The sequence below is a fragment of the Adiantum capillus-veneris genome, chromosome 12, assembly GCF_014529385.1.
Source record: "Adiantum capillus-veneris isolate H3 chromosome 12, ASM1452938v2, whole genome shotgun sequence".
Taxonomy (NCBI): domain Eukaryota; kingdom Viridiplantae; phylum Streptophyta; class Polypodiopsida; order Polypodiales; family Pteridaceae; genus Adiantum; species Adiantum capillus-veneris.
Window position 1 is genome coordinate 107,234,963 of NC_140942.1, and position 26,963 is coordinate 107,261,925.

Here is a 26,963-nt window from a genome sequence, read left to right on the forward strand (position 1 = left end):
TAACGGAAGCTCCATTTTCTTAATCTCCATAGCCTTAAGCCATTCATAATCGAAATTTTCTTAATCTCCATATCCAAGTCTCCATAGCCGGAACAAAGCCTAATCTCAAACTGTTAACAGTGTCCATTCGAAGCAGGAAGCAGAAGGCAGAGTAAGCAGGATTCCATCAATTTTCTTGTTTAGCACCTGGTTTTAGCTAGGATTTCTTCTTGTAAGAGCATTCAAGCTCCATTAGTGATCGATTAATCATGGATTTTGTCAATTAACTGGGGATTAAATGGACTGCCTGTTTTAAATATTGCTGTCGGTAATTGCATCTGCTACACCTTGTTTTTCGCACCTCTCACAGCCAGGGGCCCGGTGCCTTCCCGGCTCACCTTTCACACAATTATCCCCCGACACTGTGTAAATGGTGGTGAGGCAACATCCTCAAATTGTACTCTGCAATACTCAATGTCTTTCACTGGCTTTCTATGCATCTTAGACTCGTTTAATATCACATGTGAGCTATGTATAACCTTCTTTGATTCTGGGTGCCAAAGACGATACCCCATCTCTCCGTCTACACCATATCCAATGAACATGCATTTGTGTGATTTGGGGTGTAGCTTTTGTCTAAGTGCTTTTGGCACATGTGAGAATTCCTCACACCCAAATACATGTAACCTGTCATAATTGGGCTCTTTGCCCATCCACATCTCCTACAAAACCTTGTACTTTAGTGGTGTACTAGGTGATAGATTGATCAAGTAAGCAGTCGTCATAACAACTTCTCCCCAAGATTCTTGAGATAAGTTGGTCGTTGAAAACATAGAAGTGACCCGTTCTTGAATGGTTCTATGATCCTCTCAAACACACCATTTTGGGCGGGTGTGTAAGGCGTGGAAAATTGTCTTCTAATGCCTCTTTTACTGCAAAAGTCCTTGAACTCGGAGGAAATGTACTCACCTCCATTGTCACTGCGCAAAGCTTTAGGCTTTCTATCCGATTGTTCTCTACCAATGCTAAGAACTTCTGAAAGACACTAAAGACGTCGCTTTTCTGCTTCAAGAGATAAACCCACACCTTTCTAGTAGAGTTGTCTATGAATGCTAGGAAGTATAATGCTCCCCCTAGAGACTTGATTGGCATAGGTCTGCACAAGCCGCTATGAACGAGATCTAGAGGAGTCCCTAACTTCTTGTTCAAAGGTGTTGATGTCAACCTAGTCTGCTTTCCATAGATACAATGCTCACAAAAAGAGAAATTAGAGTAATCTAACACAGGGATATAACCAGAATGCTGCAAGACTTTCATTCCCTTTTGACTCAAATGTTCTAGCCGGCTATGCCACAACTCTGTAAATGGCAGCTTGGCTACACAAATAGAATTCTCTTTCATAGAAGAGACATAAAGTGAGTACAATGAGCTAGACTTCTAGCCTTTAAGCATGACTAGATTTCCCTTCTTGGTAATCCAAGAACCATGAGCAAATATGGTAGTGTAACCCAAATCATCACGTTATCCAACTGACATCAAACTCTTTGTCAATCTGGGTACATGTTTGACATTGTGCAGCATAAACTAAGTGCCATTACGCATAGAAAACTTGATGCTGCCTACACTGCATATTTCAAGCTCATAAGAATTGCCTAGCTTCATCGTGGCAGTGTATGTCGAAAACCACTGCTTGTGAGGAGTCACATGAAAGCTAGCACCTAAGTCCAAATCCAATTCTGTGCATAACACTCGTCATGAGCTAACAATGCATCAGGACTCAAATTTGATATGAAAATCAACACATCATTTGGCACTTTGGAAACTTTTTCAATGGCTGGAGACTCAACCGCATTAATCTCTTCAATTTTCACGTTGCTTTAAGGTTTGTCATACTTTGCTTTTTTCTTGCCCTAATCACGCTGCATTGTGTGGAAATCTTTCTCCAAGTGTCCCTTTTTATGGTAGTAATAACACTCTACATTTTGCATGTCTTTGCTGTGACTCTTGCCACGACCTTTCTTGCAATCCTATAAACGACCGCGGCTACGACCACGCTGCCTTTGCTTGTCACGATTGCCACTAGCCACATATGCATCGCCATGTCCACTCGCATAAAGAGGTTGACGTCGAATCTCCTCAGTGAGCAACACACCAGCAACACTACTAAAATCTAGCTTTCCATTGGGTGCATAATTGCTTATGGCTATGTTGAAAGTATCCCATGACAATGGTGGCAAACATAGCAAGAAAATGGCCTTCATTTAATCATCAAAATTGAGACCTTTTGAAGTAAACTATGAAAACACGTTGTTAAACTCATTCAAGTGAGAACTAACATTAATGCCTTCTTTCATGTTCATGTGCATCAATTTCTGCATCAAGAAAACCTTGTTCGAGGCGTTGTTGCCATCCCAAGCTTGACATAGTGCATCCTACAAATCTTTGGTATTGGTCTTATCCATTATGGTAAAGTAAATGGATTCACCAAGGTGTAGGCGAATGGTTGCCATAACATGCTCATTCAAGTCATCCCACTCATCATTAGTGTATGCATTCTCTCTTCTTGCATGCAAGGGTGTTATCAAGCCTTTGTTGATCAAAACATCCTGCATACACTTCCGCCAAATGACAATGTAGTATTCTCTTTTGGAAGTACTACTCACAGCCATGATTAAGAGAATGTAGCCAAAAACTTTATGGCGAATTGCTTGGGATAATTTGGGCAAAGTTTTCCCTAGAACAAGAGAAAAAATGCAAACCAAAATGTAGTACAATCACTGTGTAAGAATAGCTAAAAGTGCCAAGAACGCATAAAATGGACACGCGGGAAAAATCCGGCGGTCTCCTTTGTATGAGGAGTCAAAACTCAACTGGAAAAATGCATGAATTGCTCAAAAATGAACCATTGGGCATCAACTGCTCAAAACCACAGCTATGTGACCGCCAACCCGGCGTCAAAAGCACAAAAAACCTCCCAGATACATGTCCTATGGAGAGGGTACCGTAAGAGGGGAACTCCAGCTACCTGTATCACCAAAGGTATCTCAACATTTGAGAATACCCTAGCTCAAAGAAAACCTCATGCTATCGACCCTCGAAAGGTTAATGTAGACACAAAAGGACTAGCCACAGTCTCAGAAAGGGCTCTTTCAGACCGAGTCCAAAAAACGATCAGGAAAAACTGCCAAAATAGCCAAAAATGGCTCCACATGTAGTACAATAGGTGTTCGCAACTCAACATACATGAGTGACTGTGCTCAAACAGACACCAAGAACTGTTGCATGCAGTAAAAGTGATCCCTGTGGGGATATCTACTCTCAAAAGTGCTCAGTAGCACTAGGTGAGCTCACACAAAAATGCACCTATCAACGCATCTGTTCGCAGAGAAACTGCTATCAAAATGACTACTATAATCGCCTGAAAAAGCGTTGTGTCTGTAAGTGTCTTAGAACCTAGAGAATCTACGTGTGAACAGGGTCAAAACCCCCATGTAACCTATAACCTACGTATAACTGTCGGTACGAGCCAATTTTCATCGCCGGGCAAAAATGCACTAGTCAAATAGCAACCAAAGGTGCTCGGAGTCAAAACGGGTTTGTAGAGCGCGATCGGTGGGCTCGATGCCAATGCCGAGTGTCACTCCTTTGTGGTAGAGGCACCTCACTCGTGCATGTCGCAAGCACGATCTTCCGTGGGAAAGCTCTCGTTCACGAGAACACTCGGTGTCGAGATTGGATGTCAGAAATCCACTCGTGTAAAGAGTGTCACTGCCAAAATCGGTGTCAAATCGAGTCGAATCGGCGCAACACTCTAAAGTTGGTGTCAAAAACAACAATCGCTAATGTCGAAGCCGCTCTTGCCAATGTCGGTGCTGATCTCGAGGTCGAATTCCATTGTCGAACGGGAGCACTCACCGTATCTGCTCATCGACGTCGATAATGATGTCGAGTGTGTGCACACACTGTGTCGATGTCGAAGCCAGAGCTCTCTCTCTCTCTCTCTCTCTCTCTCTCTCACACACACACACACACACACACACACACACACACACACAACTCTATCTCTCAAGTTGGGGGATTGTTGAGAGTTACAAGAAGGGGAGGGGGGGGGGGGGGGGGGGGGGGGGGTCTCAAGGGTTTTGTGTGATTAAACCCTTGCAAACACCATAGTGTGTAGAACCTTTTTTTTTAAATTCGATTCTGCTGCACTGACAAAAACTATAGAAAAAAGGACTTCTGACGAGCCTGTTTTGCTGTCCTCCATGGTGCTGCTTCTCAAGCCCTTCAATTTGCTGGCATTTGCCAGCGTTGTCCCTGCTTTGATTTGGTTCTTGCAAACATCTTCTTGAAGCTACCCGAATCCACAATGGAGTGTGTGTGTAATCGGTTTGCTGAGGTCAGCACCTCTCAACTCGATGCTCAAGCCTGCTACTAATTCCCTGAAATATACCAATGTCAAGGTGCTCGATTTGCTTGGCCTCCACTCCTTGCCCGACTCAATTGCTTGCACCTCGATTCTCTGTTTGTTGTACCCGATTTACCTGCTTCTACTTGACCTACTGGCCCGTGTCTCTTTGATTAGCTTGATTAGAGTTCTCTGCAGAGCTTCAAGCTCCCCCTTCACCTCAATTTTCAAGTTACCTGAGCCTCAGTCCGATTCTCTTCAGGTCTATACACTCTTGTTGTGCAGAGATTCCAAAAGCTTTCATGGAGTCGCTACGTGCGCGGTTAGCTGGGGCTCACGGTCGGCGGGTACCGTGAGCTTTGATACAAATTGATGGATGTTGTGGAGAGCAAGGGAAGGAGATAAGGGGAAGGGGATGAAGCACACAATTCTTTGGTGGATCATTAGTGAGTGTAACACTCTCTCCTCCTTATTTGCTTTTAAAACAAATAAATGAGTAAGTCACGGCGGGCGCTTGTCGGCCAGAACCGGGCCATGGGCCTAAAACCCAACAAAAACAACATTTGATTTAAAAGTGGACGTTGTGTTGTGCACGCCACATGTGGCTATTTATTTGGGATATTGGTGGCATGCATTTGACTTTTTCACTCACTAAAGGCCTTCTCAAAATGGGTATGTGATATGTCTTCAAGGTGGACGTGAGAGTAATCATGTCAAGGCAATCGTAAGACCAAGGAGCATGCGTAGTCAAGGGGTTTCCTAAAAAGGGGCCAAGGGGCATGTAGAGAAACATGGTAGGGTGAAGATGACCCTCCGGTCTCACACTGGTGTCAAAGCTGTTGCGAGTCTTGTGGAGAAAGCGAGATCGTGCATGCTTTGCATAAGTTTTGCATGGCCATGCATAGATTCTCTCTCTCTCTCTCTCTCTCTCTCTCTCTCTCTCTCTCTCACACACACACACACACACACACACACATGTGCGCGCACACACATGCACACACACACACACACACATGAGGGTACAATGGAGTCAAAAAAGGCAATGAGCCAAGCATGAAAGCACCAGTGCACACACAATCCTTGTGGTTGCCTTGCACCAAATTGCGTGCATTTGAACTCGATAGGGGCAAAACGACCTGCTCATGAGTTCACATTTCAACAGCGGTCTACACCGAGGGACGGATGCCACACCATCTCTCTCTTTTTGTTCCTCTACGTTGTCATGCTCACCCACCACGAAAGCTCCAAATGGTTTCATATTGAAGGCCACTAAAGTGGCCAAAGTAGGTGTTCCCACACATGGATGCCCACTATTTGCAAACCCATGTGAGGATGTGGAGATACGACCTCTCAAGATGCCACGAACGACTAAGGATTCAAAATTTTGCCAACTACAATTCTCCTTTGTCCATAGAAAATTTCAAAGAGCCTAAAGAGGAGATGGGAAGAAGGCAAGGCCACTTTTCTAGTAAGAAGAGCTCTTGACAAGAAGATCTCAACAAGGAGATCATGGCAAGGCCCTCACTAAGAAGTGTTGATGTTGACAAGGCTAATTGCATTTTGCTCAACCAATGAGATCAAACTTGGGACCTAGAGTTCATGAAGAGTGAGTTAAACCACTCCACCGTGACTAGCTTCATTATTTTGACAAACATTGGGAATTGAATTCGGCAAGGCTAATTGCATTCCATGGCTTTCTTGGCTCTCATCACCCATAAGCAAACTATAGGCTCTACAAAGCTTCAAAACCCTCATCTTAGTATGAATGATCAACACAACTAAAGAGAAACTTATCAAATTATATGGCTCCAAAATCTTTCACAATGAGAAAGGCCATCAGGTTTGAATTTTATAGTTTCTTGGTTAACTCCATAAATGATTTTATATTGCCAGAAGTCTCCAAGAGGTTTCCAAAACTTAATTTTTGATGCAAGAAGTATTTGGAGAGCAATTATGTTATCACCTTCGACATAGTATCTCTATCTAATAGAGCACACTGGCTTCTGCATGATAGAAGATAAAGTTATCAAGCTTTTTCAATCTTAATTCGATCTTGAGTGGTTTTTGCAAACAAAAAACGGGATTTTTGTATGAAATTCTACTGAAATGTTTATCGATTTTTCCAAGTCTTCGCCACTTAGCATGAGAAGTATGGCTATGAAGCCAAGAGTAGCTGGTTAGAATGCCATGTGTCATTAAGGGTCTACGATAGATATTCCACGAATCTACCCTCTTCACTAGGAAAAACCAAGGTATGCTTTGTCAATGCAATAGTGCAATTTGACTTGCATTGATTACAGGTACTTTTTATGTTTCCAATAAAATGTATAACTTGACAAGGTTGATCCTTTGTTGATGATCAACAAGCTCATTTTTATTTTAATTCTACCAAGCTTGCATGAAATGTAGCTATCGGGGCTTGGCCCTTAAGATTTTTATCGTGCATGGCATATGTGTATTTGAAGAAGACTCAAAAGGCCTCAAGCCCGGACACTTGACCAAGGTTCATTAGTGAATTGTTATTATGTTCATTACTAAATTATCATTATGTGAATCAAGGCTTCAATTTTATGCATCTCGTATAGTGGGTTCCCAAGTTTGAGATATGTTATCAACATACAAACTTGAGGGCACTTTGCAAGTTAATATGAATTGTCTTTCACTTGGTGCTAGTATGCACCAAGCCAAGGGGCTTTCATGGTCTATTGGAATCCATGGCTATGATCCAGAAGGGCTCCAAGTGAGCATTTCAGCCACAGTAGGCAAAGAGCAAGGCTCTCTCAAAGGTTTATCAAATTGGAGTGCTAACTTGCTTTTTCATTGTGACACAACCACCAAGGTTGGAACATTTACATACTTTACTGCTTTTGTTGAAATTTTAACCTTTAATTGGAAATAAATCATAACATGAAAAGGAAGGTGCTTTGAATTCCATAACTCAAAGCATTGTTTCTACCCCATGCCACAATCATGTTAGGAAAGACATCAAGGCAAGGGCTAGGGAAAGGACATCGTTCAAATACACGTCGTTGAGGTTTTTCAAATATTTCTCTCAATGGGGAGATATGATTGTTTAAATGATCTAGTTTTGAATAAGATTCCAGCTTGAGAATATTTCTTGCTTAGTCTATAGCGCAATTATGTCTATAGGAGTGGTATTTTTAGGGGTATGACCCAACTATTGATAAATCACTCCATATGGTGTTGATGGTCACTTATGTGACCCTTCACATCTGTCTATAGGAGTGGTATTATTAGGGGTATGACCCAACTATTGATAAATCACTCCATATGGTGTCGACGGTCACTTACGTGACCCTTCACATGTACTTTAAAGGAAAGTAATTTTAAACTGCTAAGGCCTAATAGAATTTACTTACAATCACTACTGATAGTAAGGTAAACTATGATGGTAGCCATCTATCTAGTGGTTTAAGCATACCCTTTTAGAATCTAACCAAGGGTTTTAGGTTACCAAGGCAAGACCAGGGGTTCTCGAAAAAAATATAACCAACGATTTTTCTAGGTCGCACACCAGAGCTGCACAACTTGTTTTGATGCAAATGATATGCATACATAGAGATACGTAGTAGCAGTTACAAGAAGGTTTACAAAAATTGTGTATCGGGTACCTCCTCTGATATTTTTTCCCTTTTCCTATTACTTGTCCTTATGATGGAGCTGAGAATCGACACTCTGAAGATGGTAATAGAACTACATGGTAGGGGTCGTGTTTGGCACGTGTTGTTAGTCACAAAGTGTACAACATGGTCTACAAGCTCATGGAATTTGGTTTAGCTAGTGTGGAGCAAGATTTTTGTTGAGTGTTTCCAATTACCTCCATACACAAGTATATATTTCTTGACATCACTATATGAGACATGTTTCCCATGTGGAGAAAACGAGTCTTTCGGACTACCATTGGTATATTTTTCTTAATTATGTGTCGTGACAGAGTCCCTACATGCTGGTCAAATTCGTTTGATAGACCGCTTCAAGCATACCATATTGAGAACAATCTCAATGGCTAGAAATTGTCGGATACTTAGTAAGACTTGTTGTAACAAGTATTTTTAATAATTTTAACAGATGGTTGTTTGGACTTTTTAGGCTGGAAGTTCCTCTCCCTAATCTATCTATAGCAAGGCTATGTCATGTCAATGAAAATGATTCATTATAAGTACCTAGATGTGGTTTATGATCACACTTTGTTATGGTTCAAATGGTTTAGTGTAAGGTCTCTGACCCGATCACAAGAACACCCTTGTACCACGAAATGAATACAATGGAATAAGTTACTATTTTTAGCAGTTTTTCAGATTCTATCAGTGCCATGATGTTTAGAATGTTATAAAGCTTAAAAATGTGAATTAAAATAAAATTTGTAAAAAATTTCCAAAAATAGTAAGTTTTTGGTCACCCGACCCGTTCAGTCTCGACCGTCTCGAAAAACTGCACCCGTACCTCGAATTTGAAAAAAATGCATTTTCGGACCCCGAGGGCGGCTAAATATGGCAGCTACTCGGGCCAGTACGCCTTAGTTAGAGCTTCGTATGGAAATTTACGACATCAAAATCCAATTCGTATGACCCGTTTTAGCCTAGAACCAAATTTCCTAAAAATTGTCCAGGGAGGCACCGGGGGCCCAGGACTGTGTGGGAACAGGTCCCAGGCCACTCCAGATCAGCTTTAGCAGCTAGGGGGCGCCCTCTTGCTTTGTGGGAGTCTTGGGAAAGCTGCCAAGCCTGCAACTCAGTCTCAGAACCAGTTAACCAAGCCAATCTGACACTTGGTGGGCAGAGAACTGGACTTGCCATGCTTAACTGGAGAAGCTCCCAGATGCATTTAGCAACCCAGATCGATTTTCAGCCTGTAGGAGCCTATTTAAAGACCTGCATACACACACACACACTTATGATCACACACACTCACACAGTGCATACACACACACCCACATACATTGGGGAGGTGTTGCCGAATCACACACCTATTGAAGAAGAAGCTAGGAGGGAGGTGCTGCCGAATTTTCATCTCAAGAGGTTCGATTAGATCAGAAAATCGAGAAGATTGCCAGCTCTTAATCACGGTAACGACAGTTTAATTAATGCCATCTGAAAATCCCTTTCTCTACCATCAAAATTTCTCGTACATTATGTCTATTCCTAGCCGAAAATCTCTATGACTACTCTCTAAATTCTCCTTATTCGTACTCTATTATGTAATCATTATCCCATAGCTGAATTATCAGCCATTCTTCACTCTCGATTAATGATTAGAGCATAATTATCAGAATCTTCTCTCTCTAGATAGTATAGTAATTAATCGGTAAGCTAGTATTTGTGCAGATTGAAGAGAATCACTATTGTAATCACTCATTAACATTGCAGCTTAATTGAATTCATTTTTTTTTCTTATGCATTAAGACATAATTAAGGAGAAATTAATCCGTCATTAAGTCTCTAAGAATTGGTTTTTCCTCACACATATGCATAGGGTAAATCTGCATCATCTAATTGCTAGGAAATAGTTTATTCATACTTAATCCAATTCTCTGGTAATCCTAATGATGAAATCTTAATTATTCTCGATCATGCAAGCCGAATAATTATCTTAGAGCCGGTTCCCATAGGATTATGTGCCATCCTTAATGATTGCTTATGAAAGAAATCTAGACTCTCATATAGGAGGGATTAATTGATGTCACTAATCTACCCATTGGACTGTTATGATGCTTGTGAACCTTAGCTTTTTCTCCAAGCTAATCATTTAAAGTAGTGAGAAATGGCCCCGGTTAAGAGGAAGCGCTTCGGTGGTGCCCATGATCGCGAAGCAGGAACGAGCAATGTCAACGGAAAGGGGAAGGCCCCCATGGACGAGCAAATACCGGCCATCTCACGGGCCATCGATGAAGAAGTGGAAGAGGTAGATCATATTTTTTTCAAGTTGTTTAAATTAACATTGCATACGCTAGCTAGGAATGCTCATATCCCCAAACATGTTGGAGAAATCCGACGGAAACCTCGGCATTGAAATCATTATACATTAAGTTCTAAAGTAGGAAGGTAATGTTTGATGGGTATGCTGTTTGCAAGAGGAAAGAATGTCTGCTAGGAAAAATTTAGCTCGGCATGTTCATTTTATTTCCAATGTTGAATCAGTCCTGACCCCCCTACTGATCACAGGGGGTAGAGTTCCTCGTTAAGGGCTCTTGAATCCACGACATGCTTTCTATGCGGTGGATACCCACGACTTGCTTTCTATGCGGTGGGAACCCACGTCTTGCTTTCTATGCGGTGGGAGTGTCCATGACGTGCTTTCTATGCGGTGGACATACCTAGTTGTATGGGCAGCTAGGCGACAACGAGAGGAGTGAACTCTCGCTGGAGGGGGGATGTTGTACCTCTAGAACATTGGAATTTTTATGAATAAGTTTGAGTAGAATTTTTACTAGAATTCTGTCTTGGTGTTGTTTGCAATACTGGTTGAAGGGTTGTTTTAACGAACCATGTGATTCGGAATTAAACAAGGAATATTTATGTTGAACAACCTTTGTGGTAGTAATTAGGTCACACGATGAAGTGTGAGTGTGGGGGTGGAAAGTGGGGGCTTGGCTCAGGTTGCCAATGCCTACGAGATGGGTGGTCCCGATTGGTCGGGAACTCTCTGTCCCCATAGTGCCTACTCGATATTAGTAACGCTCATTGCCCTTAGAGCGGGGAATTCTCGAGAGTACGTGCCTCTGAAACATGGGGAAAAAGGCACTCGAGGCTTCTCTCCTCTTGGAAGGTGGGTCAAAGGATAGCCAGATAGTTAAGTACGCTTCCCCTGCGAGGTGGAGCTAGATCTCCTTGCTAGTAGGCTCGAACTCGACTCACCTTGTGATGAGAGATCGTCCGCTAGTCGAACCCTGAACCATTTTGTTTGCTTCCGCTATAGATCTAGTGGCCACCAGGTTTACCATCAGATCCGTTGTTTGATACGACGGGGTGGGGACCTCACACCTGGTATCAGAGCCTAGGTTAGGCTGGGAAAATAAAGTCGTATTGTTTGAACATTTAAAAGGAACTGAAAGTATATAGGTAGTTGATCCGAATTCCTTGCATTGGTGTTGCAGGAAGACCCCGTGCTCGAATATCGGAAGTTCCAAGTGTTTGAGCTTATTTATGAGCAAGCTCGAAGATCCCCTGTTTACCAGTTCAGGCGAGATGTCATGGAGATACTGTTGAAGGCTTATACGCCACACTCCACTCGCATTGACAAAGGATGGGAACTTGATTGGACATTTCCAGGAGGGGTTTACTACATCAATGCTCGGAAGCTAGGATGCCTGGCTACCTACTTGAAGAAGATACGTTGGGGAGAAGAGTTGAGAGTGATAGAGATATTCTACTTGGCGCCCACACGATTGGATCAGACTGTTTCGGGCAACTCCAACCAAACCATCAACGACTAGCTCTTGGAGAAGGTCACCAATGTGATCTCAGCAAACCGAGTCAAAACCTTTGGATTACTGAAAGCGGAACTCCGGCCCGATATCTTAGTTTATTATCCCCTCAAGAATGTGTATAAGAACTATTACACGAATGAAGTAGTGCATCATGTCAATACCATTTCCTAGGCGTATGTTATACGCAAATCCATAAAGCCATGTAATAAGCGGTCATCAGTCATTCTAAACCTTGAGGGGTTTCGATTGTAATAAATTTCCATCAATAAAGTGCTTTTTGTCTCTGAATCTCTGTCTCTTGATAAAGTGGAATTTTGAATTTTATTAAAGTCTCGTGTCTCTTGAAATTCAAGTAATGGTAGCAAGAATTTCGTATAACCCATGTAGGTACCGCCTGTTGCTCTGTACTCGGCAGCGCAAGAGAAGAAGCTTCTCCTCAAACAAGCCCAACCTCCGATCTTTAAGGACGAGGGGGCAAATGTGGAGAGAGATGCGGAAGTATGGATGGAAGCCATGGACGATTACTTTGAAGCTGCGGGAACCCAACCTGTAAATCAAACCATGCTTGCGATGTTCCGCCTGACTGGCGATGCCAAGATATGGTGGAAGCAACATTGCAGGGACATGGATATTAAGGGATCTTCCCAGTCTTGGGAAGACATCAAAGCTGCGATAATGGGACGTTATTTACCACCTGCCTATAGGACCTTGAGAATGAATGAATTCTTTTCACTTCGGCAGCTGAATTCAACGGTCGAAGAATACTATGCAAAGTTTGTCACTCTTCGGAGATATGCTCCTAAGATGACCTTGGAACAACAGGTGGCAAGGTTCTGTCAAGGACTAATCGATCCCTTGAACACTCGGCTGGAGGCTCTCAGACCGTCAACGCTTCAGGATGCCTTGTTGAGGGCTAAACCTCTAGCTCTCGAAGTACAAAAGGCCAATCAGAATAGGAGGAATCATTGGGCAAAGAGGGCAAGGAACACTGCTTGGGACAGCAGACCAGCCAACCAAACCTATAACCAGCGCCCTATTGTGGCTACCACCACAACCATGGAGTTCCCTGATGTTCGATGCTATGGTTGCGGCGAGCATGGACACTACAGATCCAATTGCCCCAGGAACATTCATGCAACCAACGCCAATGCCATACCCTTGAATACCCGTGGGCGTGGCCAAGCTAATGGAAGAGGAGGACGCGGAAGAATGAACAGAGGGCGAGGGCGTGGAGCTACCGCCAGAGTGAATGTCGCAGTAGTTCAACCAACTGTGGGTGATGAAGCAGTGGAGAGAGCAACCCTACATGCTGCAATTGACAATCCCAATGGTTGCGAGCAATACGCAGTCATTCATACGCCAAGATCTCTCAGAGGTGAACAAGTTAACTTCCTTATAGATTGTGGCAGTACTCTTTCATTTCTTTCACCCAGATGCATGAGAAAGCTTAAGCTAGATAAGTATCCGTCAAGCAAACTAGTTGTCGAGTTAGCAAACGGCAAGGAGGTAGTATCTCAACACTCTGCAGGCAAAATTGACTTTGATTTAGGGGGACACCCAACTTCTGCCCAATTTCGAACCTTACCCTTAGGATTCTTTGATGGGATACTAGGGATGGACTGGCTAAAGAAAAATAGGGCCCACATACATTGTGCACAAGGGAATTTTACCTTTACAGATAACTTGGGAAATGAAGCCTTAATCCAGGGGGAAAACGGGAGACCTAAGGCTACTCTAGTTAAGGCCAGCCGACTCTTGAAGGGACTAAGGAAGGGTCAGCAAATATATGCAGTTAAACTCAATAAGGTGGACCAATCAGATACCTCACTTTGACCAGACTAGCTGAGGGAGTATGATGACGTATTCCCCGAGGACCTTACGAATCTTCCACCACACAGAGAGGTAGATCATGAGATTGAGACCATCCCTGGGTGTGAACCTATCTCAAAAAGACCTTATAAAATGTCACTTCCGGAGGCCATCGAACTCAAAGAACAACTTAGGCAACTCATTGAGCAAGGATTCATTCGACCCAGTACTTCTCCTTGGGGTGCTCCAGTTCTTTTCCAAAAGAAGAAGGATGGGACCTTAAGGCTATGCATAGACTATCGTGGACTGAACCAGGTAACTGTCAAGAACAAGTATCCAATTCCAAGGATTGACGAACTTTTGGACAGACTCCACGGCGCCAAAATATTTACAAAGATAGATCTAAGGTTAGGATATTACCAAATCAAGATCAAGGAATCAGATATTCCGAAGACAGCTTTCAATACTAGGTATGGGCACTACGAATTCACAGTAATGTCTTTTGGTCTAACAAATGCTCCTGCAAGCTTCAACCGACTTATGCAGGATATTTTCAGACCTTACCTCGATGATTTTGTCTTGGTTTTCTTTGATGACATTCTAGTCTATTCTAAGAATGAAGCAGATCACAAGGAACATGTTCGCAAAGTACTTGATCTCCTTCGAGAACACCAGCTTTACGCTAATGAAAGCAAGTGCACTTTTTGCTCACCAAAGGTCAACTATCTTGGATTTGTCATTTCGGCTGAAGGGATTTCAGTGGACCCAGACAAAGTCAAGGACATCGTTGACTGGCCTCAACCATCCACTGTCAGTGAAGTAAGAGGATTTCTTGGAATAACGGGATGGTACAGGATTTTTGTCAAGGATTATGCACGTATTGCTGCACCTTTGACGGAACTCCTGAAGAAAGGAATGAGGATCGATTGGAAGACCGAGCACGAGTCTAGATTTGCTAAGCTAAAAGAATTCTTGGTCTCAGCTCCTATTTTAAAGCTTCCAGACTTCAGTAAAGAATTTGAAGTAGCGACCGACGCTAGCAAATTCGCTCTAGGCGGAGTTCTTACTCAAGAAGGAAGACCGGTGGCATATACTTCGCGAAAGCTGAGAGATCATGAGAAGAACTATCCTACTCATGACTTGGAACTTTTAGCAGTTATACATGCACTGAAGTTATGGAGACATTATCTTCTTGGACGCAAGTTTCAGTTGGTTACAGACCACAAGAGTTTAAAGTGGATTTTTACTCAACCCATTCTCAATATGCGACAACGGCGATGGATAGAGCTATTACAGGAATATGACCTTGACATAAAGTATAGACCAGGGAAGGAAAACGCAGTTGCAGATGGTCTTAGCCGAAAATCGTTTCTCGGAGCTATCTCTATTCCAAATAACCCTATCTGGGATAGAATCAAAGAAGCATCCCTCGAAGATCCAGAGTACCAACGTATGGCTTCATTAGTCCAGCAGAATAAGATGCCTGAAGCGAAAGATTACTCTCTTATGGGAGGATGTCTTTACTACAGACATAGACTCTGTGTACCCAGAGACCCAGTTTTAAAGAAGGCCATTCTATATGAAGCACACGATAGCCCTACATCCGGACACCCAGGCTATGCTAAAACTCTTCACGCCGTCAGAAGGAGTTATTTCTGGTCTGGAATGAAAGGAGACATACTTCGCTATGTGAGGCAATGTCTTTCTTGTCAACGGATAAAGGTCGAAAGGATCAAATTACCAGGGCAACTTCAACCTCTTGACATACCCCAGATGAAGTGGGAATGCATCAGTATGGATTTTGTTACAGGGTTACCTTCTACAGGAGGTTATGATTCTGTTTTCGTGGTTGTTGATATGCTCACAAAAGTGGCTCATCTAATACCCGTAAAGACAACCTTTACTGCTTCAGATATTAGTCGGGTATTCATCAAGGAGATTGTTAGGTTACATGGTCTACCCAAGCGTATTGTCAGTGATAGAGATGCCAAGTTTACATCAAAATTTTGGACCTCTCTTTTCCAATCTATTGGGTCACAATTAGCCTTCAGCACAGCATATCATCCGCAGACTGACGGGCAAACCGAAAGAGTTAATCAAGTCATTGAGGACATTCTCAGAGCCTATTGTTCGCAAGAACCAAAGAAGTGGTTACAATATCTACCTTTGGTAGAATATGCTTATAACTCTTCCGAACACAGAAGCATTGGAATGTCACCTTTCAAAGCTCTTTATGGACAGGACTGCTTAGCACCACTGAACTTTTCAGACCCAACCATCAGAGTAGAAGCCTCTAGAAAGATGTTAGAAGATATGGAAGCCCAGAGACTAGAGCCATTCGCCAGGACATTCAGGCAGCTCAGGATAGACAGAAGCACTATGCAGATAAGAATCGTTCAGAAAGGACTTTCAAGGAAGGAGATAAGGTTTTTCTACGAGTCCGACCTAAGAAAAGCAACTTATCACTAGGCAGATATAAGAATCTTAGCCCAAGATATTGTGGACCATTTGAGATCGTTAAGGTTATAAGTGACCAGGCCTACAAGCTAAAGTTACCTGCAAACTTGAAGGTTCATGATGTATTCCATGTCAGCTTACTCAAACCCTATATTCCCAACCCTGATCAATTCTTGGACTCAGATCAGATAGTCATGCCAGCACAAGGAGTTCTTGAGCTCCAACCTGACTATGTACTTGAAACAAGAGAAAGGAAATTACGCAACAGAACTATCACGGAGCATCTGGTAAAGTGGAAGGATTACCCTGAAGAAGATGCAACTTGGGAAGACGAATCGACTCTTTTAAAAGATTACCCAAACTCATTCTTGAGATGAGGACATCTCAAAATTTTCACGTTGCGGAGGTTGTAAGGTCTCTGACCCGATCACAAGAACACCCTTGTACCACGAAATGAATACAATGAAATAAGTTACTATTTTTAGCAGTTTTTCAGATTCTATCAGTGCCATGATGTTTAGAATGTTATAAAGCTTAAAAATGTGAATTAAAATAATTTTTGTGAAAAGTTTCCAAAAATAGTAAGTTTTTGGTCACCCGACCCGTCCAGTCTCGACCGTCTCGAAAAACTGCACCCGTACCCCGAATTTGAAAAAAATGCATTTTCGGACCCCGAGGGCGGCTAAATATGGCAGCTACTCGGGCCAGTACGCCTTAGTTAGAGCTTCGTATGGAAATTTACGACATCAAAATCCAATTCGTATGACCCGTTTTAGCCTACAACCAAATTTCCTAAAAATTGTCCAGGGAGGCACCGGGGGCCCGGGACTGTGTGGGAACAGGTCCCAAGCCACTCCAGATCAGCTTTAGCAGCTAGGGGGCGCCCTCTTGCTTTGTGGGAGTCTTGGGAAAGCTGCCAAGCCTGCAACTCAGTCTCAGAACCAGATAACCAAGCCAATCTGACACTTGGTGGGCAGAGAACTGGACTTGCCATGCTTAACTGGAGAAGCTCCCAGATGCATTTAGCAACCCAGATCGATTTTCAGCCTGTAGGAGCCTATTTAAAGACCTGCATACACACACACACACTTATGATCACACACACTCACACAGTGCATACACACACACCCACATACATTGGGGAGGTGCTGCCGAATCACACACCTATTGAAGAAGAAGCTAGGAGGGAGGTGCTGCCGAATTTTCATCTCAAGAGGCTCGATTAGATCAGAAAATCGAGAAGATTGCCAGCTCTTAATCACGGTAACGACAGTTTAATTAATGCCATCTGAAAATCCCTTTCTCTACCATCAAAATTTCTCGTACATTATGTCTATTCCTAGCCGAAAATCTCTATGACTACTCTCTAAATTCTCTTTATTCGTACTCTATTATGTAATCATTATCCCATAGCTGAATTATCAGCCATTCTTCACTCTCGATTAATGATTAGAGCATAATTATCAGAATCTTCTCTCTCTAGATAGTATAGTAATTAATCGGTAAGCTAGTATTTGTGCAGATTGAAGAGAATCACTATTGTAATCACTCATTAACATTGCAGCTTAATTGAATTCATTTTTTTTTCTTATGCATTAAGACGTAATTAAGGAGAAATTAATCCGTCATTAAGTCTCTAAGAATTGGTTTTTCCTCACACATATGCATAGGGTAAATCTGCATCATCTAATTGCTAGGAAATAGTTTATTCATACTTAATCCAATTCTCTGGTAATCCTAATAATGAAATCTTAATTATTCTCGATCATGCAAGCCGAATAATTATCTTAGAGCCGGTTCCCATAGGATTATGTGCCATCCTTAATGATTGCTTATGAAAGAAATCTAGACTCTCATATAGGAGGGATTAATTGATGTCACTAATCTACCCATTGGACTGTTATGATGCTTGTGAACCTTAGCTTTTTCTCCAAGCTAATCATTTAAAGTAGTGAGAAATGGCCCCGGTTAAGAGGAAGCGCTTCGGTGGTGCCCATGATCGCGAAGCAGGAACGAGCAATGTCAACGGAAAGGAGAAGGCCCCCATGGACGAGCAAATACCGGCCATCTCACGGGCCATCGATGAAGAAGTGGAAGAGGTAGATCATATTTTTTTCAAGTTGTTTAAATTAACATTGCATACGCTAGCTAGGAATGCTCATATCCCCAAACATGTTGGAGAAATCCGACGGAAACCTCGGCATTGAAATCATTATACATTAAGTTCTAAAGTAGGAAGGTAATGTTTGATGGGTATGCTGTTTGCAAGAGGAAAGAATGTCTGCTAGGAAAAATTTAGCTCGGCATGTTCATTTTATTTCCAATGTTGAATCAGTCCTGACCCCCCTACTGATCACAGGGGGTAGAGTTCCTCGTTAAGGGCTCTTGAATCCACGACATGCTTTCTATGCGGTGGATACCCACGACTTGCTTTCTATGAGGTGGGAACCCACGTCTTGCTTTCTATGCGGTGGGAGTGTCCATGACGTGCTTTCTATGCGGTGGACATACCTAGTTGTATGGGCAGCTAGGCGACAACGGGAGGAGTGAACTCTCGCTGGAGGGGGGATGTTGTACCTCTAGAACATTGGAATTTTTATGAATAAGTTTGAGTAGAATTTTTACTAGAATTCTGTCTTGGTGTTGTTTGCAATACTGGTTGAAGGGTTGTTTTAACGAACCATGTGATTCGGAATTAAACAAGGAATATTTATGTTGAACAACCTTTGTGGTAGTAATTAGGTCACACGATGAAGTGTGAGTGTGGGGGTGGAAAGTGGGGGCTTGGCTCAGGTTGCCAATGCCTACGAGATGGGTGGTCCCGATTGGTCGGGAACTCTCTGTCCCCATAGTGCCTACTCGATATTAGTAACGCTCATTGCCCCTAGAGCGGGGAATTCTCGAGAGTACGTGCCTCTGAAACATGGGGAAAAAGGCACTCGAGGCTTCTCTCCTCTTGGAAGGTGGGTCAAAGGATAGCCAGATAGTTAAGTACGCTTCCCCTGCGAGGTGGAGCTAGATCTCCTTGCTAGTAGGCTCGAACTCGACTCACCTTGTGATGAGAGATCGTCCGCTAGTCGAACCCTGAACCATTTTGTTTGCTTCCGCTATAGATCTATTGGCCACCAGGTTTACCATCAGATCTGTTGTTTGATACGACGGGGTGGGGACCTCACATTTAGCATGGCTACCTAGTAATTGTGGTGGGAAGTGTTTAGTTCATCTTGAAGCTCTATTTACACACTTGTTCCCTTGTCTTTTATGTCTTCTATGAGCATAAAATCTTCCATCCACATGTTGAGGGCAAACCATTCTCGTCATGGAAATGCAGGCTTAGATAATTTTTTACTAAATGCATGCACACTAGGTGTTATGGGCCCTACTGTTTTAGCAACGGCATATTTGCAGTGGTATGCAAATTCATGCATTTAATAGCTTATGAAGCTTTTCAATCACGACAAGTGCAGTCTTTCTATGGATTTTATTGTGAGTGATCGTGATCCCAAGTTTAGGAGTCATTTCGGGAGGGCTATGTTTAAAGGATGGGAAACACAACACAATATCATCTCTATGGATCATCCTAAGATGGATGGACACACTCAATGTGTTATCGATTATTAGAGGCTATGATAAGAGCATAAATTAGCAAGAAGCAATCCTCTTGGGAAGGTTGTCTCCCCATTTTTGAGTTTTCTTATATTAGTGCATAGCATGTTATGATAAGGTTTAGTCCCTTCATGCTTGTATATAGTTTTCAACCTACATCCCTAGTTGTGGCGGGGTTGGCTATTGATAAAATTCAGCAAGTCAAAGATTTTATCCAAGACCATATATGGGGACATTTTAAAGGTTTCTTGAAGATACAAGAAGTATGCTTATGAGAAACATTGGCAAAGTCACTTTCATAGAAAGCTATGAAGAGGTATCCTTAAGTGTTCCAAAACCTTCAAAACGTCTTAAAATTAGTCATCACTATAGATACCTCTCAGGTGTTGTAACCCATTTAAAATCCTCAAGTGAGCCAAAGATTTGGTTTACACACTCTTGTAGTCATCCGGTTTTTAATATCCATCATTTACGTAAATGATATATAGAGACAATAATGTAGCCAACCAAGATGTTCTCATTGATTTCATTGAACCTCCCTTATTATGTGGTGGTCTTGGTAGAGACAACTTGACTTTTGAACACATGGTCAAACTATGAACAAAGTGCTATCCAATTTTCTTTAAATAAGCTATCTCAAGTAGGGTGATATTTGCTTTATCTCTTTTGCTTATAATCATCTTAAGGGCAATAAGTATACCTTCTTGTTTTATTGTATGGGGTTTATTAACAAAGTGCTATCAAATTTTCTTTGAATAAGCTATCTCAAGTAGGGTGATATTTGCTTTATCTCTTTTGCGTATATCATCATCTTAAGGGCAATAAGTATACCTTCTTTTTTTATTGTATGGGGTTTATTTGGTTTTATTCTTTGATAGCATGCTTGAGACCTTATGTGGTGGTCTTCGTAGAGACAACTTGACTTTTGAACACATGGGCAAAATAGGAACAAAGTATAAGCTATCTCAAATATGGTAGCTATTGTGTAGAACATATTGTTCAGACAGACATATGACTAAACATGGAGTACCTATTACCAACTCAAATGGTTTAAATTTATCTGTTGACTACATGATGCCTATTTAGTATTAATCTTTAACACCAATAACTAGAGTGCTTCGTTAGTCCGAGGGTAAGAGAAAACAAGAACCTCTAGAAGACAAAAACTTGGGGTGTGTGTGTGTGTGTTGGGGGGGGGGGGGGGGGGGGGGGGGGGGAGAGAGAGAGAGAGAGAGAGAGAGAGATGTATATTTTTTGTTATCGTCCTGGATGGACAAATATGACCTGTAGGATCAAAGGTACATGTGATTTTTTATTATCGTTTTGGGTGGTCAAATATGATGTATGGGACCAAAAGATACATGTGATGAACTATATGGATAATTGACTCTCAATGCTCAAGGATTATGTGACGAGACACACTGGAGAGCCCACGCTATGGCTGGAGCGGAATGTATGTAGGTATAGGTCATGGCTGAAATTGTGAGAAGCAGTTTCAAAATTCGAAGGTGAATTCTTCCAATCTAATTCATCACAAATATGAATGTGTTCATGATGCTCAATAAAAAGTCTACCAAGTACTACAAACCATCAAGTTTGCAATTCTTGAAGTTTCGTATGAACTATGCTCGTTTTTTTTTCTGTAAAAGCATCAGAATTTTTATTAAGAGGGAGAGATCAAAAGCCATTTGAACAGGTCAAAAAGCTGAGAGTATCAATGTCTCAAACGGCAAATGCCCTAGGTGTCAATGGCGGGAAGATGACATTCCTCATCTGTTCAAAGCTTTGGGCTTTATTTTCTCTTCGGGCTTTGTTCCCTCTTGGAATCGGTTAGTCTTAGAGAATTCCATAAATCAGCTTTTGGAGGGAGAGATGCAACAGATTGTTTGATCAAGCTTACCAAAGTCCATGTATGAGAGTTCTTTTTTCTGGTTTGAACTTGTAGACAAGTTGAAGCTCGAGAAGTGTCGACTCTACAATATGAACAATCAGCACGATAGAGTCAAACGAATGATAATCGACACTAGAGCTGTAGATGCCAAGATGGTCGGACAAATTGCCAATGCTGAGAGACTTATTTCTCAAATTGACGATGTTATTCAAGCCTTGCCTTGAGGTGTTTCTGATCCAATTTGAGAACATCTATTTTTGTGTGCCTCCCTTAGGACATCAACTATGTAGCTTGGGAGTGTACCGTCCATTTGGATATTGTAATATTTTGAACTATGCTCTTGAACATGTAGTTTCATGTGCCAAAGAACTCTATGACAAGCCTAGGACTTGAGACATGTTACAAAGAGGAAACCAAGATACCAAGCTACCACTTGGGTGATAAAGAAAGAGAGAGACCAGAATAGTTGCTTAACTCCCCTTAACAGCCTTATCAATACCATCACACCCCACAATTGTGGCCTTCATGTCACCTGTATGACCCACCATGTCCCCATTTGGAAGATTCACCCGCACCTACAAGCACAAATAGCCTAATGCCACATCAATCAAGAAGAAAATTCTTAACCATGAACTTGTAAATGTTATTGAAGTCTACCTGATCATAATTTCCACTTAAAATTGCATCCTTGGCTCTCTCACCAATTTGGAGGGCTTTCATGCCAGGCTTTTCATTAAAAGTGATACCTTGGTCACTTTGTATCTCCACATAGGTCTCCAGCTTGCTATCAAATAAGCGATGCCCATTCCAGAAGAATGTAACATGTCCAAACTTCACTGTCTCGATGTCTGAAGCGCCCAAAATTATTAATTTCTAAATATACTCCATAGCCCTCCTTGGCATGAGGATTAACAACAGAAAGCTGACTCATCAAGCCTCTTCCAACTGTACCTGCATGCAAAACGTTCGGAGTCCTTTCTTTGCAAAGTATTCACCTGATGTCCAGTCAATTTCGAGAGGGCTCACCAAGTACTTGCTAGGGAGCTTCAACTCACCATCATATTGAAGCATACCCGCATAGTGAATTTTGGGCACACGCACCCTATCAAAGTTATCAAAGTTATCAAAGTTTGCATACTCGAAAGCTTTTGCCAACATGATCATTATGTCTGCTCTAAAGTTGAAGGTACAACTGCATCACGATCAACAATTGGACCCACAGATTTTCCATTTTTGTCCACAATCACAAATGGAGGACAGTATTGATCATTGAATTTTGGATTATCTGCCTTCAATTGCATAAGAGCTTCTATACCACTCTTGAACTTGTGAGGAGCTTCTCCCAGAACTTGTGCATCCCAGCCTCTTTTTACCACATTCCAGTCATTCTATTTCACAAAGTCCCAACAAAACTAACTCTTCAAGACTGCAAGTGAAACAATCAACAGCGACAATTCCTATTGATCCTATCTTGGCTCTTAAGGTGTTTGCATGGATGCATTAAGACCCATATTGAAATCTTAGCAAGCTCTTTCAAACCAAAAGGCAATTGTCGGTATTTGGTAATCACAAGGTACCTCATGGCGATCCATAGTTACATGCATACGCCCCCCTCCAGATGCCAGTGAGGCATCCACTCCTTGTTGCCATAACTCTTCTAAATCATTCTCGAGCAAAATATTGGAAACTATATATGCCATTTCAATACTTCGCAAATGAAAATTTTATGAAAGGATGAGAGAGAGAGAGAGAGAGAGAGAGAGAGAGAGAGAGAGAGAGAGAGAGAGAGAGAGAGAGAGAGAGAGAGAGAGAGAGAGGCTACCAATTGCCGTGGTTCAGAGGTATACCTCGAGAGAATGAGATACCGATCGTAGTGCTTCAGAGGGGTACCTTGCAGAAACCCACGAGGAGGGTTAGAGGTTTGTCAAGCTCAAATGTTCGTAATCATACAATGTCATTAAATGTCTAATATCTAACCAACCCAAATGATTTTCTCATATTAAACTGGTCATTTAATATGGGATAATAAACGAGAACAAGGGTTAGAATATAGACATGTGCTTACGAATCTATCTCAGCACGGGGCCAATGGTAAAGGGGCCCAAATGAGAGATGGTCTGTCAAAGAGCAAGGTAGCTTAGAAGACCTTAGGGTTAGCTTCATTAAAGACCTCCAATGGTTAGTGTTAAAAGTCCTTTGACCTTAAGCAAGCTAGGGCTGAGCTTGAGGTGGGAACCCGGCCTAAACTTAAGCAACCTAGGACTGTGCTTGAGGTGGGAACCTTAAGCAAGCTAGGGTTGTGCTTGAGGTGAGAACTCCACCGAAGGTGCTTGTCATGCTTGATGACTAAGGTACTTGAGGTACTTGTCACATTTAATGAGGCTATTGCTTGAGAAGCTTCCTATGCATGGGGGGTAAGATGCTTGAGTCAAAAAAATAACCTACACACTTAATGAGGAAGTTGCTTGAGAAACTGTTGGACGGGAGCGACTCACACACCCATGAAGTGCATGCAAACACTACCTAGATCAACATAATGTCAATCGAGGATACAGATGACACAATAGGCACACGGAGGAAATCTCTTTAGCTTGTCAGGCTGAGACCATCCTACACATACAACACTCTGGAAGGCCAACTAAACCACAATCAAGAACCTCGCTGCTCTCAACTACACCACCTAGCCACATACACACGTACGGAAGGTAACTCACCTAATCATGGCAGATTCCTACAAAACTTAAGGAACACCATCCCCTCACTAGGATACACCTGTCCCTAAGCTTCTACACTCAAAATCCTCACTCTAAACCCATTTGCGGAAACGCGTAGGATGACATAGCAGAATTTTGAAAGTGCCAGTAACTGAAATTTATGAATACCTATGCGTAGCTTATGTCGCCACGATTCTATAGACTACTAGCACGCAGAAAACAGACATCGTTTGATACACTTACGGTCACAAATAGCTCGTAGATGCGTCGGAGTGTGCGCTTCGTCTCGCGTGGAATGCTTGGCGTTGTTGCGTAGCTCTCCTCGAGCCTACAGCAATGGTGCAGTCGGATCTCCAATGTGTTGAGCGAGCCGGGCGTAGCAAGAGGATAAAGCTCACGCTCACTCTCTTTCTCTCTCCCACACAGTAGACGGCAGCGCTAAAGTTTTGATTATGATAAAAGTCTTTTTTTTACAAAATGACCTAGGTACCTTATATACTAAGGCTACCTTAGGTTTAACCAAAAATGGGGTTGAAAGGGTCAAATGGCTTTGTATTTACAATCTGGAAGTGCCATTGCACCCCGTCTTCTGAAACTAGAATAACTACCATTACAAATGACGTTTATAGCCATAATCCGCAGCATTTCATAACTCGCAAAAGATAAGACTTTGGTACGAAACTTGAGTTGTGTTGTGCCAGCAGCCAACACTCCCCCCTTCCGCGTTCATGTTGTCCCCGACATGACCTGATTGTCGATGGCGATGTGGTCTTTGCTGTCGTTTTGGCTTCATCTGTTGCACTGCTTGTAACTTTGTCGAACCACAACAAGAACTATGATCCATTAGAGCGGACATCTATCATCATAACCATTCATCTTTTGAGATCCTCTGATTACTTTTATGTCTGCTCTTCTTCATTGGGGACTTCTTTGTTCCTGTGCAATCATGTTGTTAGTGTTGTCTGCAGCTTTGTCATTGTAGGCCATTCTTCGACTCGCCATTGAGGAGAAGTATGCTATGATCTGAAATTGGTGCTCCAATTCATTTGTCAATTGATTTGAGTAGCATTTCATTATTGTTGATGTAGAAGGAATATGTACAAGAGGATGGTGATAGGTGTCTTTAGATTAGGGTCTAAAACCTGGATGACCAAAGGGAAAAAAAACCCGGTGGGAAAAAAAATGCCTTTGGTATACGCTCTTATTGGAGTTGAGCAGTTGAACGTGAAGTACATGTTCATGAAAGGTGAGTGCTTGGGTGAAACACGGAAAGAGTGCCTGATGCAAGTGCCAATTATGGGACACTCTCTATGCATATGAGTAATTTTTCATCAAAAGCATGCAATGTGAAAGAAGGAGATGATGGGTGTTTGGCTTAGCTACTCGACTCTGACTTGTATGACTTGTCGGTTGCATGTTGACACTGCTTTGTGACAAGTTCTTCGGCTGTTGTAGTAGCTGCTGAGACATACTTCGTGAAGTTTCATCGTTTTCCTGTACCTTCTTCTCTTTGTAGTGCTCAGGCCTCTCGTCAGTCTTTTCTTCATGTGGATTATGGATTTTTTAATTTTTTCTTAATAATAAACAAAGAAAATTTTAAAACAACTCAACAAAAGAAAAATCATTCAAATAGAAATCTAAATGCTATGTACACTATACACATGTCCCTAGGGGCTTAAATTTCGTCAAAAAATTATCACAATAAAACGCAAAATTCAATGCATCTCACCAAACATTGCCCTCTAATAGTCATAATGTTAGGTCCACATTCAGAATGCCTCCCCCCTTCCTATTTGGATTCATCCTTTACAACAGGGTATCGCAAAGGGTATGTGTTGTGCTTGGGCAATTAAAAGTTGTGCCTATGCAGGACTTGTAATGTAGCCCTATTATGCATACACAGTCAATGCATGGAAAAGATTTATGTTGTGCAAGATGTGGGTATAAGCAATTTGCTTATTGGCATTTGTTGGCGAGGCTTCCTATTCTAAGCAATGTAATGGTCTTTGAAGCTCCTGTATCGTTGCTTGATTGAAGCGACTTGCTCTCTTCTAACTGTACTGTAATCGTAGGAAGAATTGTAAGAATTCAACGACGATGCACTGACAGCAGTTTTGTTCTTCTTTGGGACCCATTTCTTTGCGATTATTGGCTTTTTTGTTGTTGACGCTCGGTTGGGAACCCATACTTGCCCGTGCTTCATTTGTGTTTGAAGAGACTTCTTTGGGATCCACCTTTTTGTTGTGTGAGTCGACAGTGGTCTTTGCTTCAGCCGTTGTACGCTTGGTTGGGGACGGGATTCAGGCTTTGAAAGTTGATATTGTGGTTGTTTTGGAATCCAAATGAACTCCTGACTTTTTTGTGCTTGAATCAACTTCTTTGGAGCCCAAACCTGAGTTGTGAAAGCTTGTGACTTTGTGATATTCTTACCTGTTCGTGCACGCTTTCCTTGTTTTTGTTTTGGTGTTGGATCTTGTGATTTGTCATTAGAGATCTTTGTCTTCTTGATCCATATCTGTTTTTGGCCGATCTGGATTTTTGGTATCCAGATTTGTCGAGCTTTTTGGCTTTGACTTGTTGTCCTGTTCTTTTGACCTGTCATGGTTGTTGCTGAAGGGGTTGGTGATAGTGATGGCCTGAGTTGATGATCGGGGA

At 42.1% G+C, this 26,963-nt stretch overlaps 1 pseudogene; it reads right to left on the bottom strand.

Moving 5' to 3' along the window:
- Positions 1-2,006: 2,006 nt before the first annotated feature.
- On the bottom strand, positions 2,007-23,261 carry LOC147446282 (2,3-bisphosphoglycerate-independent phosphoglycerate mutase-like; annotated as a pseudogene).
- Between the last annotated feature and the right edge of the window lie 3,702 nt (positions 23,262-26,963).